At 36.5% G+C, this 21,629-nt stretch overlaps 1 protein-coding gene and 1 long non-coding RNA gene across 3 annotated transcripts in view; one reads left to right on the top strand and one right to left on the bottom strand.

Moving 5' to 3' along the window:
* Positions 1-21,629, top strand: part of LOC126878133 (uncharacterized) — a 45,538-nt gene that overhangs the window by 389 nt on the left and 23,520 nt on the right. The gene's annotated exons all lie outside the window — the stretch shown is intronic.
* LOC126878267 (uncharacterized) lies at positions 10-12,941 on the bottom strand. Of its 2 annotated transcripts, none has more exons than XR_007695619.1 (3): positions 5,832-12,941; positions 4,695-5,747; positions 10-4,616 (listed from the first exon to the last, which is right to left on the bottom strand). It is a non-coding gene; the product is annotated as an uncharacterized LOC126878267 (long non-coding RNA). The 2 variants fall into 2 exon arrangements; XR_007695620.1 differs by having other exon boundaries at positions 10-5,747; positions 5,832-5,963; positions 6,823-12,941.

The raw sequence follows: 21,629 nt of genomic DNA, 5'->3' as shown, positions 1-21,629 counted from the left end.
ATGTAATATACTTATCATTTTCTTTTTTCCTTCAGAAATTCTTTCTCTATTATAATTCTCGTGTCGATCCACGAGCGTGAAAATGGTGGACCTTTTACGTGCGCGGGTTCCGTGACGGAAGTGATCACGCGTCGTCGATGAAGACGCGAAGCAATTTTCTTCTGGAGCACCGCCGTGTTTCGTTCTACACGCTCTCCGTGTATTCCCATCGATTTTCCACGGCAAGACCCGCCCTGTAATTTACCGTTCTCTTTCTCTATAAGTATACCTTACTGTACCTCTCATTTCGCGCCTACGATTTGCAATCTAATTTTCATTTTTTCCAATTATAAGATATTAGATTTGGACATAATGTTGTATCTGTGTGGAAACATTAATATAATCTTCTCGATTATCGAGACGAGTCTGCAGATCTTTTTTTCGGCGAGCGCGCTCGTGTTTGCCGTCGACGATCGATGGACTCTATCGGCTTCTCTCTTTCACCCTCTATCGACGAATCGTGGTTAGCCATTTCTTTCTAACGTAATACGCTTGTTAGACGGCCTCCCTCGATGGACCACGCGTCTTACGTATCGATTCTCGATAGAATAAGAAGATCGAAGCCCGATCGTTGTTCAGCATATTTTCACCAGACTTTTCTCATATGTCCTAACAGAAGTGTGCAGAAACTTGCACGCTTTATTATTCGTCCATTTTTCATACGAGTTTTTAATATTGATATAAATATATTTCTTACATTTATATGTGCAATTTATTGTAAATATCTCCTTATCATTTAACAAATTTATTTTGTTTTTAAATTTGAAAAATTTTTAATTGCATTTTATTCTAAATAAAAAGAAATTTCGTAATAGACAATTGAATCATCTTTTTCACGTTCTGAGCTTATTGTTTACGTTCGATGTTCCCTGCGTATTGTTTTTCTCGTTGAAAGTGTAGAGACATCGGTCTGCATCTCGAATTACAACCGGAAACCCCATGAACAGAAAGAATTCATTGGAAGGAACTTTGCCAACGCTTCGACCGACAGTTCTAAAGTAGTTTTAAATTTTACACGAGAGATCGAATCTATTGTTGGAATTGAAAATAGCTATGAAGGTATTTGAACGTAGAATCTGATATACCGTCAAAGTTTCTTCTACAATTTTCTTTAACTTATTTTCATTTAAATTATTCCCTTTTTATAATCTTATTTCTCATTTTTGAAAATTTTGAAATATAATTAGGCTTTAAGAAAACAAGATATAGATATTGCAAATATGACAGCATGAGTTCCACATTCAGATAGAAGATTCTTTATGTACGTGACATAATATAGCATTTCATTCTCCATGAGTGAATTGTATGCTAGGATACAAATCCATTTATCTTAGTTAGAATTTCGGACAGCAAAAAGATCAGGTTAAAGATGAAATCTTTGTTATTTGAGTAGTTAAAACACCAGACATTAAACATTCTGTAATATAATTTTAAAGGAACCGGTATTTCCTCTAAAAATGGTAATTACTCCATAAAATATCCGAAATGATCTTCTTTTACCAAAGTTTTCTAAACGAAAACGTGGTAAAAAAACGCGTGGCGATATGACAGTACACTTAATGGATACACCACTTTGAAGATACCGTATTCCATAAAAAGGTACTATATACACAGTTCACGCGCATGGACTTATCACACATACATAGATACATCTCTCCCGGCTTTTTACGCAATAAGGTCTGCTTCTCGATATGAAAAGTGTAATACATGTTTATCTTGGATAGTACACAGGTTCCGTAGGATAGCCAATGATTAACGATTTTTTTTTCGAGCTGTATGCGTCACCCTCTGTACGTTCGTGTGTTAATTCATTAAAGGATATCGAGTAGGCGACATGATGTTGCAACAACCCTTTGAAGCAGATAACACTTGAGAAAAACACGTCGGTCCAGATATCGACCATTTTTTTCTTCATTCCCCTTTCCTCGATGATAAATTCAGTTGCACCCAGTTTAGACGAAAATGGTAACAATAAGATTATTCGTTAGTAGCTTTCTTTCTTCTCGCAAAATGTTACCGTAATTCACTACTTTACTACGCGTTCTCTAAACATGTGCACCGGTGTTCCTAAAAACTTTTTCCCTAAAAGTTTTTAACTAGCGATTTCAAAGTCCAAGGAACAAATGTTCCAACTTTTATTTAGCAGATGGCATTGACAGTAGATGTTAAATTAACTCTCATGGAGGGTTGACGTTGGCAGTTTGATAATGTTAATAAAACATAATGTGTATGTATGTATATGCTTCGATAAGTGATACTTGCTTGATAGTGGTAACGTGAGATATCAAGAAACTACTCTCAGTCATGTTTTGCTGGTTTCATTGGTTTCACTGGGTGAATTATATGCGGAAGATGGGAATTTGCAAACGAGAAAGGTACTTAAAAAAGTAAGAAATTACATCGTTCAGAATTATTAAACTGTTCGTATAAACGTTTTCACCAGGCGACAAAATAAATATTCAAAGCTTTCTCAGTGAAAGCGAGTCTCTTAATTGTTTCGACTAATGTAGTACGAAAAGTTTCGTCGCGAGTATCACGTAGAAATGATAAGAAACGCGCAATTATAAATAATATATTTTCTTTATCTTGTATCTGTGTTTCTAACAACTTTTTGAAACTTATCCTTTTTACTGTACCATAATAAAACTATGAATGTTTATCTCTTCTTTCGATATTTTCTTTCCAGTTAAAAGATGTTGATCTATTATCGAATACATTAAAAGATGAGAGTTAACTTAAACTTAAACCAACTAAAATATCAAATTTCCATGATTCTTTTTTGCAACAACTAAAGTATGTATGCAGGCTAAGTTGTAATCGTATATAAAAAAGAGTTTCGATTCTGGTGGATCGTCGCGAGCGTCTAACATGGCGGAGACCCTGACAAAAAAGCGTATCTGTGTGACTGATATCGTGAGAGAAATTATCACCGATGGAAAAAAAGGAGGGTTGACGCGCTTCGCCATCGCCAGCGAATTAAGTTACACGAGAGCAATTTGAGGGGAAATTGCGTGCAATATTTGCCATTGCCGTGATGGAATCATATTACGTGCGAGAAAGAGGGTTAGGGAGGGAGGAAAGTGAAAAGGGAGGGAAAAAGAAGAGAAGCACGGGGCCTCGACAACATGTGAGCAATTCGCGACGTCGTGTTTTATCGTGTCGGAAAAGGTTTCACGATGATACTGTGACATGCATATTTTTCACGGGATCTCGAAAGACTCGGTTTCGCCCACGGAAAACTGTCTCGATTTTCTTTCGTAGCATATAGTACACGCGAATAACAGGATAGCTTGATATATGAATCTTGAAGCACGAGTGACACTCATTTTCTGATTTCCTGCTTATCGTAATGTCTATGTTTATTCTTAGTGCCACTGACATTTGTACCTCCTCTGAAGCAGATTAAAATTATAACGCGACTTGAAGCATAACGCTGAAATTCGCTGATAGTTAAAGTTCAAAGTAAAATACAAATTGGTATTCGTGATCTTTGTATATGAAGACTATTTATCCATACGTTAATGTTATTAATTTTTTAATTATCGTGTACAAGGGCATAGATAAATTCTTGTGCTCATTCTCTGCACACATCTAAAATTAGATACAATTTTTTCAAATCTTGCTTTTCAAAGAAAAAATGTAAATCAGTTTGTCTACACGTAATTTTATATAAAACTAATTTATTTATTTCATTTCTAGATACCCTGTATAATTTATCGTACTTATCGTATTACATTGTGAATTAAAGCTGATTTCGTATAAGTCTGAAGGTCTATTAAAAATGTGAATGCATTTAGACGTATCATGACCGTATTACCACGCTATATTTCCCTCTTTAATTAACCTCAATTTGTGTTACATGTGGCGACATAGTTGCCGCCAATTTGCAAGCATCTCGCGTTCCCCGAGCAGTTTATCGTATCGACAGTATCGTACGAATCGTGCTGCTAAATTGTCAGCAAGACATATAGGCTTGAGGGCGGTGTGCGATCGAGGTTCATTGTCAGCACCATATCCAGATAGCATATCATGCGTATAACCATACGAGTTTCTTGCTGGAATAGGTTTCTATTGAAAAAGCTCATTTGCGATAGTTTCGTAATTCGAGCCAGACTATTTTCCCCCCCCTTCTGGCAAAGAAGAGAATAGAGAACGAAAAAAAGTCCAATAAATGAGGGAAATCGTTGACATAATATCCATGTTAAACAGGAGTATTTGAATTCAAATGTTCCTCTGCTTTTTTACATATAGGAAAAAAAGAGAAAAAAATAGGTAATTTTTTCATGTGGATAGAATATGTTTAAACACATTTTAATTTAATCGGTTTTAATATAACGTTTAATAGTTTCTCTATTTTGGACTTAACATTCAGAATGATATTCTTTCATCAAGATATAAAAATGTATTAAAGGATATATACATATCATTCTTATATTCTACAAGTTAGAAACATTTAAAGAAACGTTCGATTATTTATATATTACAGTAATACAAATCATGACATCCGAAATTTGATCGATGCACTCTACACGTTCGATCACGAGCGATTTGTACATATGTCACCATCGGGCGTTTATCTGAAAAAAGGCGTAATATTCTAGACATAATCGATTCTAGACATTTCTAAGAACATAGACTTATGTAAATAAATTAACCTTCCTCTCCTTCCTCTTTTTCTACATTATGCATTAGCCTTTTTCATGTTTGACAAGGACTTCCGTCCGAGAGTCTTCCGTTAAGAGATCCTAACCTCTTAGAATTTCAATGTTCCCATAGATATTCATGATATTCCTTTTCCGCTTTTCGTCAACTATTTTTATTCAGAAAACGTGGACGAAAAGTGGTTTCATAGAATACTACATTCTTACATTCGAAAATTTGTTAAAATGTCGATTACTATCTGATTCTGACAAGGTCAGTTATGCAGTTAACTTGTTCGATAATTTATCGACCGAGCGTGTTGATAGATTCGATCCACGAAACTTGCTATCTGCCTATTGTAGTTTAACCCTTTAAATACGGGTATACTTCCATCAATCGTTCCTAATCATATAGTATAAACACAAAGCTATAATTATTTGTATAACTATCATAAAATAGTCTTCAATAAGCGATTCCTTCATCTTAAAATTATTTAAGATTTTAATACCGCTCACTGAAATTTTCGTTTTGTCGTCCATTGGCGAAAGCCATATTTAAAAGGATTAAACATTTGTATCCGAGATTCAACGATATCAATTGAAATTTCTTCGGTCGACATGTCACTGCTTTTTCAATGAAGCCTTTCTTTTTGTTTGCGTGGCTAGGAACACATTCATGCTTTCGAGTGTTTGCGATGTAAATCATCGCGCGGGCGAAACATTTCGTCTTCTGGACTGTCGCAAAGGACGTAGATGTCACATACAGTAGAAAATGCGGTTTTACTCGTGGATATATTGTATGTAAATGGCGCACAGTTTACGTCGTTCCGTTTCTCTTTACCTTTATAATAAACGTCTTAGCTTCCTGTTCCCCTTCTCCATCGGGGCGAAATGTATTCGTTCTGTCCGGGGTTTTAACCCTTTCACCAAGTATTACAGCCAGGCGCAATATATAACGCGTAATAGCTACAAGTGAACACTTTTCACGCCCGAGAAATAACCTCCTTTTCCGAATTACCTTACGAGAACGATCCATCCGGCAACTGTCTTGAAATTTCGTTGACAGAACTAAGAACACACAGATTGCACGCGATGTTTGTGTTATTATTTCAACTCTATACAATAGTAGCTATAAAAAATATTTGCACGTACCATTATTTTTTAATAAAGCATTTGTTATCAGATTCTATATTTGAACCTATCAGAGGACAAATTGATTAATCCCATTTTTTATGAAATTCTCCATTTCATTACGCAAGTATACAAGGTATCGTATATGAAATCCTGTAATAAAGTAAAATCTCTTGACAAATCGGTGAAACGTATCCCCGTTATTTTCATTTCACTAATGTTAACGCGATATCTTTATTTGGTTAAAGATAATCTTCCCCTATTCAAACATTTCTCTTCCCGTGCTTCCTCTAATAGGAAGTATATAAATCTCATATAAACACTAAAAGCTATCCTACTGAAAACCTACAGTTAGAGAACAAAACGCAAAAAGTAAAAATACTTTGTACAATTAAAATTAGAAATCTTCTTGTTTTATTCTACTTATGTAACAAAAGTCAAATCTATGAATTGTCATTCGTCATAGAATTATAGGTTAGTAAGTAATTATACATGAGACCTATGTTAATGACTTCATATATTGATAACCTTTCAAACCATTCCAAACATTAAGTTAAGTATCACAACTAAAACAATCGAAAAAGGAATAGTACCTTTTTACGAGTTAGGGGATTGTATCGAAATTTTAACGAGAATTTCGCCTTGTAACAGCGAAGCATCAGAGGTGAAACGACGAGGTGTCTTGTTGCTCATAGGGGATAGAAAAGAGAGAGTCAGCGAGGCTTCCCCGGTTCTCTCGAATAGCCGGAAGACACGGTACCGGAAATACCACGGTATGTAAACGGTCGCCCCTTCTTTTCCTTCCTTCCTCGTTTCGTGATCTTTTCCTAGCCGCTGCAAGGAAAATGGATCGTCTCGTAACGATCTCACCGTAAGACGCTTCTTATCCCGGCTTAACGCGACTCTCTTCCACCTTTTTCCCCTTTCTTCTCTCTCTCTCTCTCCCTCTCTCTCTCTCTCTCTCTCTCTCTCTCCTCTTTCCCGTTTTCTTCGTCGTTTACCTCCACATCACCTTTTCTTTTTCGCTTCCCTTCAAATCCTACGACAGCAACGTGCCGCTGGCACGGCCTTATCGGAAGCATCTAGATTCCAAGTCGGTTCGCCTAACGCTCGCCGAATAATCGTTCGCTCGCGTCCTCTTCTCGACTCTACTTTTGGTCAGTTGTCTTGGGTTTCAAACGAGATCCCCTAGCTTGGTGATCTGGTTACCGGTTTTGCAGGCTCGACACTCGATTCCATCAAATGCTCTTCGTGGCTGTAGTAATTACGATTATTATTGTTGGTGTTATCTTATAGTAGGGATGTGTGAGGTTAGGTTGCGAATATTCACCGGAGGAGGGCGAGGGGGCTTTTGACGAGACAATCTAAAAATACTAATCATAAGGCGCGAAGTTCATTGTTTCCGTAGTCATTGACGAAATCAGTTTAATGATTCACGTGTAAGTAACTGAATGTTCGTCAAATAGCTAATTTACTTTAATGAGCATCTACTTTAATGGCGTCTGTACAATATAGGTAGTTCAGTCTGGTAAATGAATTTTCAATCCATATTCTCTAAAACTCAAAACAATTCCTCCTATCATAGAATAGAATAGCGCAATTATAGCTATAAAAATCAAATTTTACATTCGATGAAACGTAAATGATGCATCGGTGGCGAAGATGATAAAATATATCGTTGGAATTTATCATGGTAACAACAAATCGGCAATTTTAATAATTTCAACACGTTGGTATCGCATGTAAATGAAAGATGCACGCGTGCTTGAAATTACCGTGGTAAATATTAATTTTCTCCGGCAACATCGCGCAATTTCGTATCGTTTTGCTGCCAAATTAGGGGGAATGCATGGTAACTTCGTTAAGACGTCGTGCAGCACGGCACGGCATCCCAATTAACCAGAGATAATTAATTGGGATCTATTGTTCCAATTGCATATTAATGTCAATTTGCATGGACGAGTTCCTCGTCATCCCTTTCGCGACTTAAGTGTCCCCAGACGTAGATGTATATAGATGAAATTGCAGCCGCGTTTCCAACGAGCAGCATCGTTTCGTTTTAAAACGACCGCAGCGAAGATAATGTCAAGTGTCGTGTGCCGTGGGATCTCGAAATTTCGTTCGCCATTCTTCCTCCAATTCTTCGTCGAATTAATCTTTCTGTCGAATCTTTTGAAGGGCATAATTTCATTTATTTTTCATCTTTTTTGCTTCAAGCACTTTAAACTGAAATTAACAGAAATTGCATTAGTGTATAATATAATGGTGTAACAATAAATGGAAGAAGGAAAGTGGAAGATGATGTAGCAAGTTGTGAATGAAAGGGAATGAAACAATTAGTAGACATGAAAGCTACACGCTTTATATAACAGTGTTGCGAATATATAGTTGAAATTTTGAGAGAAAATTGTGTTTAAAGTTCGGTACTTTGTACGCACTGAAGATGTACTTGCACGTAATATTATTTACTGATGACACATATGTAATCTAAAATTGTGGTAGGGAAACATATTCGGTTAGTAAGTGGAAAGGCTCGAGTTTAGGTTACTTTGGTAGATATTTGGATAATAAAATGAACTGGTTCCTTAGAAGTTCAAAAGCATCTTTCCATCGCAGAGTGAACGTTATTAATACGCAATATAATTTAAATGTATAGAGCAATTTCATACTAATATCATTTGGAAAGAAAATAATTAAATATAAGTAACAGAGAAAAAATTTGACACTAGAATATACTAGATAGAAACATCAATGGCACGGTATTAGAGTATATACATTAGCACACGTACAAGTCACTGATTGGACTAAAAGAGCCAAGTTCTCTAATAGTGGAGCATTTAACCCTGGAAAGACCTCTCTAGCATCCCGGGTCACTTGAGACCGCTTAAATTGTATCCACTTAGAATCAAATAGATTTACATCGACCACAACCTAACTACACAAAACAACTTCCTATCAAACACATAAATATATACTCATTTCCCTGCAGATTAATCATTCTAACAGCTCAACGAAATTGTTTTAGCAACGTTTAACGAAACTCATCCGTTCCACTCTGTTTCTCTGTTTCCTCTCTCTTTTCGCTATAACAGCAACTCAACCAGAACCGCAAAAGACGATTAATAATTGAAGAAAACCGAGTCCCGGGTAATCCACAGATCCAGAGTCTCCCAGTAGTCTCCCAACAGGGAAACGAAAACGGCGAGGAAAGGGAATCGCAGGGGACAGGGTTCACAATGCGCCGGAAGAGGCGAGCAAAGAGGCCAACGGAAGAAAGATTCTGTCGCTGGGCTCGCGGAACGAACGACGCGGATAAATGATTCACCGGGTCGCTGCGAGCATTTGCGTTTCCGCGCCTCGTCCCCCGAGCATTTCTTCCTCGTTCTTCTTCCTCTTCTTCCTTTTTCAAACACTCCCGGACAAATTTGTATTTCGCCGGAGAAAACCAGGTTCTCCTTAAGAGACGACGCGAAGAAACGAGTAAGAGAGAAGAAAAGAAGGAGGCTTTGCGAGAGGAATAAGAGGGACGTCGAGGAGACACATGTACCGGATGGACCGGTTATAGGGGTTGAAGGGCGGAAATTGAAGATTCTTAGGGCAGAAGAGAGGAATTTATTGTGTCATCAGTAGCAATTACGCGGAATCGCGAAATTATATGGTGACGGTAGGCTGTAGATTTCTTTGTGACGATGTGCACTGACCCGGATTTTCGGTGTTTGCTTCGACAAGCGAACGGTAAAGGGGAAGAAGAAGAAGAAAAGAGGGGGGTGGAAGTCCCCTTTGGACTCCTGCGAACTTTCTTGTACTCTCGATTAAATTGATCTTATCGAAGACCGCGACATGCTGAAATTCCACTCCCCCTCCACTCCCGATTCGACCTCGGCTATGATCAGCAAGAAATCGGGAAACGATTTCCGCCTCATGAGTCCGTTTACTATTGTACATAAAGATGGCTCTTTATGTGACTCGATGATGAATTTTGAACTCGAGTAGGGTACTCCTAAAAATATTCCTTATCTTTCGGAAGATTAATGAACGAGGAGATGCTTTTTTTGATATAGTTATGATACTTTGGTTATTTCGGAATCTTTTTTGTGACGATTTTTTGTCGCTGTCTTTTTTTGGTAATAGAATATTTTTAATGAATTTATGATGGTTCATTATCACTCTTATCACTTTCAGAATACATAATCATTAATTTTAGATTTATCTTTCAATAGCGTTTTGTTTTATTTTTAGTTTCTACTCGAAACTAAGTGCCTGACCGTTTTGAAAAAAATATTTATTACTTCCCGGTGAGAAGTTTGTTTTTATTCTGTATAACGAATGACTCGCATATGAAGCTTTGTTTATATTTTATTTATTTGTAAAGCAAGATCAGTAAGTAACCTTGATATCCGTTTTTCGATAAGTAGTGAAAACGATTGCTCGAAAAACCTGATGTATCAGTATACTGAAAAAAAGGAAGTCGCAATAGCACACCGATACGAATTATCTTTAACCTCTGCCGAACGCGTGATGCTTTCCTCTTGCCTTGTCAAATATAGTCGAAATATATTTTTACTACCTTATAGCAGTCTTAATGTAGACAGATGATTTCTTAAAATTATTCAAGTTATTATAAATCAAATAATTATGAAAAAATATAATACAGAACAACATTAAAAAAAAATGAAAAAACTAATAGGATCAAACGGAATTTTTGATAAAATATAGATTTCTGCGAAACGAGTTCTAAAAAAAAAAAAGAGAAAGAAGAGGAAAAAAATAAAAACTTCATTTCGAAAAATTTTTTAAGTAGTAAATTATATTGTCTGAAATAAAAAAGATGTAATACACCGGGAAAAATGTTGATTGCCGACCTGGTACGAAACTAGCAACGCGAGCTGCAGATACTCGGCGAATGACCAGGCTATTGGACATCATTGCTTTCGGTGGTAACACGGTGTTACAATCTGATGCAGCTCGTCCGTGTCGGTAATCGTGGTCGCAACACGCGTAAAAACAGCGAAATAGGTGGCACTTAGGCAGCTCGGTACATCGACGATTCGTAATATTTTATTATTCATTTCCGTCCATGAATTATTCATGTGAACAGGAATATAGGGGGCTGCCTGACAGAAAAACTGTGGATAATATTCAAGCTCATTATTTTATAAGCGTTATAATACTTCTCTTAGGAACAGATTTTTCAAGCCCATCCTCTATGTCTCTGCCTTATACTTCACATTTGCATATTTCGTACAGAAACGATGCAAGAGAAAGTTTTAATTGGACATACCCTCGCAGACGATACTCGATAACAGTTTCGTATACCGAAATACTTTCGTAAATATATGTATTACTGCGAAAAGCATCGGGATACTTGTTTACTTTTGATAGGATTTACTTCAAATAACGGCTACGGATGAATCAAACGGCAATGATTTTATTGTTTGCGATTTACATTTAATAGTAGAAAAGTTTAAAAGAAATGCATATACGTAGCATACAAAAATACATAGAATATTTAAAATATAACGCATATGTTAAAATATTTAGAAGCTAGAAATAAATTTTTATTTAGATTTCATTTTTTTAATTGTATCAATAAAAATTAGAATTTGTATAAACATCTACAGTCTAATGATTATAAAATAATGAAAACAAATTTAGTTCACCTGTAATTTAATAATAATTGCAATACATTTTGTTGAAAACAAATAAATAACTGAATAATTTTTTACATAGCGTACATAACTGATTCTTTCTTTCTTTGCCTCTTGAAGTGGAAAAAAAATATAGATGGATAAGGGAAAATCGGATTTTTACATATAATGCAAGCAGATGAGAGTAGTAGATTTGAGTGAATACGGCTTTGAGCGGCATGCACGCCTCCACTTGGCCATTTATCCGGGCCACGGGCAGAAATGGCCCTTTACAGCACGGCTAGCCCGGTAATATACAAGAAAGGAGAAACTGGTAACTAAAAATATACGGGTACACTGGGGCTTGCAACGAACCCGACTTCAAAGAAATGGATGGCCTTCAAAGGCCACTCGCGGATGGTTACGTGCGAATTTTTTAGGATCAACGACTACGTTTGTATGATGGCGGCGCCTACCGGACAAAAATATTTTCCCACCGTTTCGTTTGCTCTAGGGACCCGTTCGCTCTGTTTGCTTCGATCGAGTAACGATTCTACTGGGATAGTTTCTATCCCGAGAACACTCGGTTATCTCTTTGTTTTTGATTGTTACATAAATGTGCTATAACAGAATTTTTTGGATTTGGTGTATTTGATGGTTAATTTCACCGAAGATGTTAGGTTATGTCAAATTAGGTTCAATTAAAAGCTGTGTTTTCTATGAAATCGGATTCATTAATATAGTTGTTCTTTCGTCTTCTTCGTAGTAAGAAGATGAATTTTGTTTACTTCATAGTAAAAATAAGTATTGAACAAAACATCACTATTAGTATTGTCACGAGCTAATCAACTTCCTACTGATTACCCATAATGCCCGTACAATTATACCGTATCAGCCGTACCATAAATGTCCATATTAACCAAGTTTCATCGCCATCTAATGACTTCGATATCCACGGGCTAATCCGCGTCCAAATACAGGGAGGAAACTGCACACGGGATGCAATAACGACTGTATATTCCTGTTGTCCTAAGATCAACTTGTATCACGATTACGCACATCTTGATTCATCATGAAGGTACATATGTAAAGAAATGAGATAAGGTAAATAACCAGACTAGCCAGAGAAAGGGTATTCAGAAGATTTCAGTAATCTCTAGGTAATCAAGTAACATTATTGGGCTATTTGTCTATCTCTCACTGAAGATGTATAGCTAGTGGAAACGATATAGCGTGGTCATAAATTAAAGCGTTAGGTGGCGACAGTTATCGATGTGGAGCTACCATATCTACAGCTGTATGCATGATATAGCAACGTTTTAGAATTTTCATTTGCAAAACCTTTCTATAAAATAGATCTTTGAAATATTTATTAATAAAAATGGAAATTTGGAGGGAAGAGAAATTCGAAGAATAAAAACGTCTTCTTTGGTCCGAGTTTATATTTTTATTGATAAATATTCCAAAACTTTTGAAAATTAGCATATTAAAAAAAATAAAACTCTTCTCCTTTAAAAGAATTCATTGTTCTCGAATCATGTCTCATAATTGAAGCATTTCATTTGCGTAGAGAAGTAGCGTAATCAAAGTTGCTCTAATAATTCCGAGAAAGGGTGTTTTCGCGAAAGATGCGTGGTTTGGAAACGAATGTAATAGAGAGGCATGTAGATCTGGATCCAAGAGCAACGTCCCCTACATGGATATGTCGAGACTGGTGGCTGCTTGTGTCGAGCTACCGCATGGTCTATATCTGACGACGCATTATCTGCTTTACTGCCTCCAGCAAACTCGGTATTGCATCCTACTTGAGTTGTTCTCGTGACACTCCCGATACATCCACTGCTATACCTATAGTACTACTATATTCCACCTTTCTTTTAGGCGGAATCTTTACCCAAGTTTCCCTTTTCCTTTTTTTCGTCCTTTTTCTATCTAGCTCCTTTTCTAGGGTCTTTTTCTTGTCCCTTTAACAGACTATACATATATCTTTATCCTTTGCTTTGTCGCGTGGCCAGCCGCCTTTTATTTTATACCTTCCTCTGTCTCCTTTCTGTCCTTTCACCGACGTTTCAATTTTTTAGCCTCTATCGAACATTTTGCTGCCTTGAGATCCAATTTCTTTACTCTGATGTTGCTCTTTTCCTCATCTACCTTTTTCGATTTTCCTGGTCCCTTCTGTGTCACTTGTTTCTTTCAAATTCTTCTCTCTCTCTCTCTCTCTCTCTCTCTCTCTCTCTTGGGGATTACACGATGCTGCGAGAAGTATCGTTTGCTTAGACAAAGAATATCTATCCAGAGATTTCAGAAGTTTGACGTACTAAGTTGCAAGTTCAAAAGACACGTTATTGCAGAAACTGTTCAATCTGGTTTCTATAGGCTAGAATTTTCTCGAAACATATCTTTGATCGCCGGAACATAATCCTTTACTCGTAGTAGTTCAACATTGTCCAAAGTGACCTTTCAAGCTACCGAGCTTTGCTCCTCTCTTCAGGGTTGGTACATGAACTCCGATTGAAATCTCAAAGCTCATATTACACAGGGTGGTTGGTAACTGGTAGTATAAGCGGAAGGGGGGCGATCCTACGTGAAAAAAGAAGTCGAAAATATAGAATAAAGATTTTTCGTTTGAGGCTTTGTTTTCGAGGAAATCGACTTTGAATTTTCGCTCGGTACGCGTGCACTTTATCACGTCTCGTTATAACGGATCTCATTGTAGATCGTTGTCTCGATGGAAAAATTAAAAAAAAAATAAAAGAAAAATTTTTGTTCTATATTTTCGACTTCTTTTTTCGCGTAGAATCACCCCCTTTCCGCTTGTACCACCAGTTACCAACCACCCTGTATATGGAAGGCCTATATTATAGGACAGTTACCTTACACAAAAATTGTATTATTACAATTTCTGTAACAAATTAAAATTGAAAAAATTGAATTAAATTTATAGAAATTGAATCTATTACAATTTTAGAATTAAAAAATTTTTGTCGGTTGCAATTTTTACAAGAATTTTCCTATCGTTTTAGAATCTTACCCATCTTACTTATCTATTATACTCTTTAACAGTCGGAAAATCCGTAATCTATGTAGCTACATTGAACTAAATAATTATCGAACATTTTTGTATAGCTATATTTTCTATAAAAGTCAATATTACAACTATTCTACAGTAGAATATTGTAATATATCTGTTGCGTATTATCGACTAGAGAGCAAGCGGTCAGGTCAAACCGATCGGTCTTTGCCTGGGTTTTTCCTGGCCTCGAGTTATTGTGTTTACTGCCCTGGGAGGACCGGTCATTCGGAATTTCCTAATAAGGGAAATGGGCCTATCCGTGCCATAAACGGACGGCCAACTAAAATTCCGAACAATATCTATATGTCGGAGATGAAAGGACACCGGAGCCTTCCCTCTGGAACTTCGGGAAAATTGTAATTAAAGTTTACAGTCGTAATTAAACAATTAAAGTCATTCTTTCTTGCGATCTCATCGACGTAGAGATCCACATGTTATATTACTAAATCACTAAGCTATAATATTTTACCAAATGTCCTACTGGACAAATTGTAAAATGTAAATAAATAAATAAAAAAAAAAAACGTTTGAGTTAGAGCAAGTATATCTATCATCCCGTTGACCGTGGATTCGTTATCGAACCTAAGACCAACGTCACTAGCATCGCAAGTGCCCAACCACCGCTGTTGATTGTCGAATCGGTAGTGTTCATACTCGTAGTACCAGGCCGTATCTTCGTTATAACACAACGATGGTCAATTCCAAGGGAGGTCTATCAAACGCCCACAACCCTATTCCTGACTCTTCTCCGACATATATTAAAAAAATAGATATAGAAAATGTTTGTATGATAAAATTTTCTATAAAAATAATGTGTACTAAAAATAAGAATCACAATCTCCAAAAAAATGCTTTATAGCCCCGTTGAAAATCGCGACAAGTTGAGAACCCGGATTATAGAATAAACTGTTTCCCCTAAAGTGCATTAGTTTTTCCATTTCCATTTGCATAGAAGGCGCGTTGCTCGTCCTCAACGTTGACACACGATTAAGGATTGCCTTCTGTATATCACCAGCGTGTCTGCCACTCTCTAACTCCCATAAACTCGATTCCCGTTACTTCGGCCGATTCGGTTGCACCCTGGATACCGGAAAAGTGTCTCGTCCGAAGTCGGAAAGCGATGACGGCCGCGCATCGCGTCGCAACGCGACAATAGCTCCGATGAGCAACTTCGACAAAGGGAAACGCGCATTTATTGTCTCATTGTCTTCGTCTCCACTTCGTTGCTCTCGATAATTTTGTCAATTTCATCCAGCCCGTAGACGTTTCGGCCATTGCACGGTTTCCACCGACGAAAAATCAATTCGGACGCTAAGTAGTCCCAGTCGAGATTCTTTGCAATATTTACGATATATTTGAATTGTATTCTGGTATTTTACTAGTTCAAATATATAAAATGTAGATATATTGCTCAGGGAAGTTGAACTTTCTACTCTCATTATTAAAATGTTAATTTGTATAGATATGAATTCGTGTGTCCCATTTTTAATTAATTCGAATATGTAAATATCAATATTATCAGAATTACTAAAAGACAAAGGTCAAAGGTGAGAATATTATTGACGAAGGTGGTTCTTGTTTGCTTTTACGGAATTTCCTTGGAAAAGGGAGAAATATTGATATGAGGTATTGCTCGTTTATTATGGAATTAAATATCCAAAGATAATTCCGTCAATTAATCGGATGTTCGTAAAAAAGATGTAAATATTGCTCTATATAGCAAGCTACTTGAATGGAAACAAAATTAAATTTAAAGTCCTAATAAATATATTGCGAATGTTTACGCATTTCCATATTTTCATAAATATAACTAAAGACTTGGATGCAAATAAGAAATTTGTTTCATTCATTCACTAAATATTATAAAAAGTACTTCGTTTTGGATATTCTTGTTTATTGTATGCATTCTGCTGATCTTTGCACTTATAAATTTCCCCAAAATGTATAAACAACCGCAGTTTACTAATTAATATCTAAATGTATCTTATGACCCAACATGTTCGATTAGACTAATCGAAATCGATTAACTCGTACACGGTATTATAGTTTCGAATACTTGTAAGACATCTGAATATTAAATTACAAGAGCTGACAGCCTTGATTCATCAACAAATATGTAACTCCTTGTCAGTTGAACGATGTTTTTCAATTGCACGTGTTTGTGTCGTTAATTTAATTGGACTTCAGGAGCGGTTCCCGTTTCGTTCATCCCCACCGCTTACCTAACCTCACTCGCTCGGTTTCTATTTCCTTTATTGCGCTTACGTATGCAACATTTCCAAATCAGGAGTGCTGCCAAGTGGGACGTGGCACATTTCCTGCTTTACCCTGTGCTGGTTACTATTTTCAGGGTTTTTTTGCTCTTTTTTTTTCAACAGGAGTCAATGACTTCGCGAATGCACGAACCTGTGTGTGTTTACGTCAAAATCTGCATCGCTCAGGAATTGGTAGGAAGTTTTGACAAAGAGAACGATTCCAGCGTTATCGCTGTACGTTGATGGAGGATATCCAAATATAGTACTGGTTATCGCCTTAATTTAGAACTATGCCCGCGTGCATGCAAACGCGTGTATCATACGCAACGATCACCCGTTTGATTACAATTTAGCTCACAGCCGGCAATATTTCGCAACTTTGTTGAAATTGGATTAAGGAACGTGCCGGATAATAAATAAATTGTTCTCGTGGCCGAGGCAAATTGCAAATAATCGTGATATGAATTCCTTGCTAACCTCAAAATGTTGAAGTTTCTTATTTTTGTAGAGCATACATAACGTTCAAGAAATATCAAATTTATATGGACATTTACGATTTACAATAGTTTATAAAAGTATACGACTAATTATTGAAAATACTTTTATGAATATATGTATTATGTGTGTGTTATACAGAATTTGGAAGTTCCATTTTTAACTTCATTTCTATATTAAATGTTAAAATACTTTAAATTACTATAACTAGTAAACTATAGTAAAGTGCTATATGTATATCTTCAATGTTTGAAATATGTGGATATATATTTAATATTAAAATGTTATAGATTAATTTGAATATTTCATATTCAAAACACCCGATACATTTTTTCTAATCTAATGAAAATTTTAGTGCAATTGTTGGCGAATACTCATTCCTATGAAGACATTCCATTCTAAAGGGAGCTGAGTCTCGCATGTTTTCAAGCTTCCTTTTCAATTTTCGAATGTGAATGCGTATATGTTATGTACACAGTATACAGTACACACGCCTCTGTCATCGAACGTGACACAATGGCCATCGATGAGACGACGAGTCTCGACAAAGGTAAAAGTTGCTGTATTGTCTCTCGGCTTCCACGATATCCACTGGAGTGTACCGATAATTTTGTCAATTCCGACTGGTGGCAACGCCGCTTTTTCTTCTTTCTGGATACAAGACAAATAGTAACGGTTTTCAATTACCTTTCACAGCACAGGTTTTTTTATTGTTAGACGCCTGGTAGATTTTAACCTGCCACAGGGGTTGTTGGCACTTTTAACCTTTACTCTTCATGAAAATCAATTACTTTTTTAACTTTTTTTGTATTTGTTTGTTTTCACAGTAACTTTTTATACTCTTTTTCCTTTTTCTATTTTCTACCTTTTATTCGTACCGTGCACCAGAGATCAATTTGACAGTCATTGGAATAGTTTTGACGTTAAGTGTCCTTTACAATAATAAAATGTGTTCACCGATTGTAAGATATATCCACTCAGTCGGGCATTAACATTTTTGTTAAAAATATTTTTCGATATATAATTTATATATTTATAAATATAATTTTCGATATTTGAGATAGTTAATATAATGGATACGTATAAAGGATCACTGCACGTATTGAATATATTAAATACTCAAAGTAACAGAAGAATTAATATTCATGGATAATTCAGATAAGCAGATCTTTGCGTTCTTGTAACCTTTAATAGGTGATTCTTCTAGACATATGTGAGATAAATTCGAATCTGCAAACCATTTTTTCCTAAAATCTACAATTTTCGAAAATATCATCTAAGCATTTACATATGTTTAAATAATGATCGAAGTGAAAAGGACACCTAAAACACGCTATTTTTTGCTTATATTATTCAGTTTATTTCAAAAACTAAAAATCTGGGAGATAATTTAACCATAGCACGCAATAGAGTAGGCATTTCTGTTCAAGAAAGCATAAAAAAAAAGTAGAAAATCGTGTTTGGTTTCCAATATAAAAGCGAAACAGTAACAAAACACATGGCAGTGACAGTGATACTCAATGTTGGCGGTTCCCTCGTCTGCCGCTCGGCGTAATAGAACCGCTAAACGCGCGCGGCTGTTATCCTTCAGTATTGAGTACCATTACCGTTGCTGCGTGTTTTGCTAAAGTTTTTCGCTTTTATATTGGAAACAAACCATGATTTTTCAGCGTTTCTCGATGCTTTTCTTAGCATGAACGTCTGCTACATCACATGCTATAGTTAAATTTTCTTTTAGGCTTTTAGTTTTTGAAATAAATTGAAAAATGTAAGGCATGTCCACAGAATTGTTTCGTCTCAATTGCAACTCACTAGCTGCTAATGTAGAAGCACAAAACATCTCCGAAATTGAAAATTTGCAATTATGTTAAAAATTTTTTTTTTTTAAACTGTGGGTTCTCGGTAAAAACATTTTGCGAGTTCGTGCTTACCTCTCTGCGGTCTATAGAAATCGCCTATTGAAGGTTGCAAAATTAAATACGTGTTGAACAGTGTTATCAGCGACGAAATCGATAGTGAATATTCGATGCAATTATATTCCCCTTTATATTTCTACTATATAACGTCACTTTATAAACTTTCCAGTAATGATCAAAGCTACGAAAGACTGTAATTAAGACCAAACTACAAACAAGGTGAACATACACGTATGCTTTACACTCCTTCATCAAAGCTTTCATTCATTTGAATCTCTCCTAACCTGTTACGTCTTCGAAATTTCTTAAGACATATATAACGTGTATAAGTACAAAGATCTGGAAATTAGTAAACGAGCTTCAAAGAGTTCGTATGGTAGCTGTTCCGTGCAACATGCCGCCTCTTGTTATCTTCCAGGACATTTTCAAAGAATCTTTTAATCCGAGCTTCCATCATGGCGGAAAGAACGCATCGTGTTCCAATGTGTGAACTCCTATACAACATACACATAAGTACTTTCCTCTTCCATGAGATTCCTCCAACACGAGTTTTTACCTTCCTTTGTCACCTTCGTGTGTCTGTTCATTTTCTCAACATCGCGTCGGTTCTATCTGGCACGCCTCTGTAAACAAAAGCAAAGCCGCATTGCTGGGCTCCACGATGCACACAGAGCGAGAGAAAGAAGAAGGAAGGATACGGCGAGGGTGGTCTGGAAGGGGGTAGGGATCTTTTAAAAATAGCTTTCTCCACAAGAAAGCCTCGAGTGGGTTTCTCTAATTAAACAGAATTTCCTTGGTTAACCACGCCGACAAGTGTCGCCAGGACTCTCTCTCCCTCTTGTTGCACTGAATCTATACTCGCGCCACTGTCACTGCGGCTAATTATGCAGCTTAGTGACTTTTCTCAATTTTCACTATTTTATTTCAGTTTTTCTTTTTTTTCCAAAGGTTTATTGTATTACTAGACAGTGGACTTTTATATAGATTCATATTTTTATGAACACATTTAAAGAAATAGAACTCAATTAGAAATCTGTTTCACCTCCTTAGAATTACAACGAGCACTTTGTAAATTTTATATATTCTTATATGTTACATTTTGTAAATTTTTGCGTATGTAAATTCTTTATAAATGCATTGACCTTTTTGATAAATTTTGGTTGGATTAAGCTGAAAACGCATTAGGTTAAAAAGCTTTCTCCTTCTTATAATTACCTCACTGAAGTTTCTATCTTTATTTTTCCTTTCCCCAACCCCTTTTTTCCTTCCTCTCTTTTAATCTACTGGTCACGCCAAATATGCAGAGCGGACTGCTCGAAATTTCCAACGTCTGATTTTCGTCGATAATATCGTCTCCAAAAGGGAAATGGATCAAACGAATGTTACGTGTTATCAAAGGGAATATAAATTTGATCGAATAAAATCGTTCCAGCGGAGACGTACGAAGTAGCGTCGAACGTATTACATGCACATAGGTTAGGGTAGCCTTTTGTTGGTTCTACGTCGATGAAACTAACAATATATATCTGTTACGCCACGAGGCTTACCACAGGCTGTATTTTCTAATCGTCGCTCGCGGTCCCACAACGTCGCAGGCAAACCGTCTTATCTGCCCGCCGGATCATATACAATGTACCGACGAGAGCATAGTTGTCGCCAAGCAGCGAGCTCTAGAAACGTCGATTTTTGACCGTTACGTTTTTCACACTAGAAGAGGCATACGTGATCATAGGCGCGAGCGGTGGCGTGACCCGAGCATAGTGGGGGTCGTCTTCCAAATGAGACAAAGGAATAATCGAAGGGCGTTCAGTTCCTTCTGACGAGTCAAACGTGACACTTCGACAAATCTGACGAGCAAACGAATTTATCTAGAGATATCGCAAAGTCGAGTCAAATTTCTGTAACATATTCATCATATTATTGTAAAATATATTATTCTATGTTAACCTGTTAATACAGTGTTACATTCATTAAATCACCTCTGTTATCTTAACCGAAACAGGGGAACGACTATTTCGCGGCGTCGATTAACATAATCGTAGCGAGAATTTACGCCTCTCGCTGACGCGTTTTCCTAGCGACCGCGTCTCTCCGCGAACGGTCGTAACAGTATCTGTCTGCTCGTAACGTATTTAAGAAAGCAAGTTCGTACAAAGTGCGATTTCCTCGCTAGGTATAACTAGACTTAGAGAAGCTTATCTCCGTTACGACCCAAAAACCGTTTTAGATACATGATAACTCATTTTAGTAATAATATTCGGTTCGTGTTATGAACTGAGAGGTTTACAATAGTTCCAAGTTCCTTCAATTTTTTTTTTTTTTTTAAGATGTTTATTAAACCGAAGATACAATTTTAAATACATTTTGGTATTCACAACAAACGATGAATTTTTGTAATGATGTTTTAGGCAAAGGTACCGATACACAACGGTACGACGTAGCCATGCTATAAT

Source organism: Bombus huntii, chromosome 1 (assembly GCF_024542735.1).
Source record: "Bombus huntii isolate Logan2020A chromosome 1, iyBomHunt1.1, whole genome shotgun sequence".
Taxonomy (NCBI): domain Eukaryota; kingdom Metazoa; phylum Arthropoda; class Insecta; order Hymenoptera; family Apidae; genus Bombus; species Bombus huntii.
The sequence above is the reverse complement of the archived record's forward strand: the minus strand, read 5'-3'. Positions and strand labels throughout refer to the sequence as shown.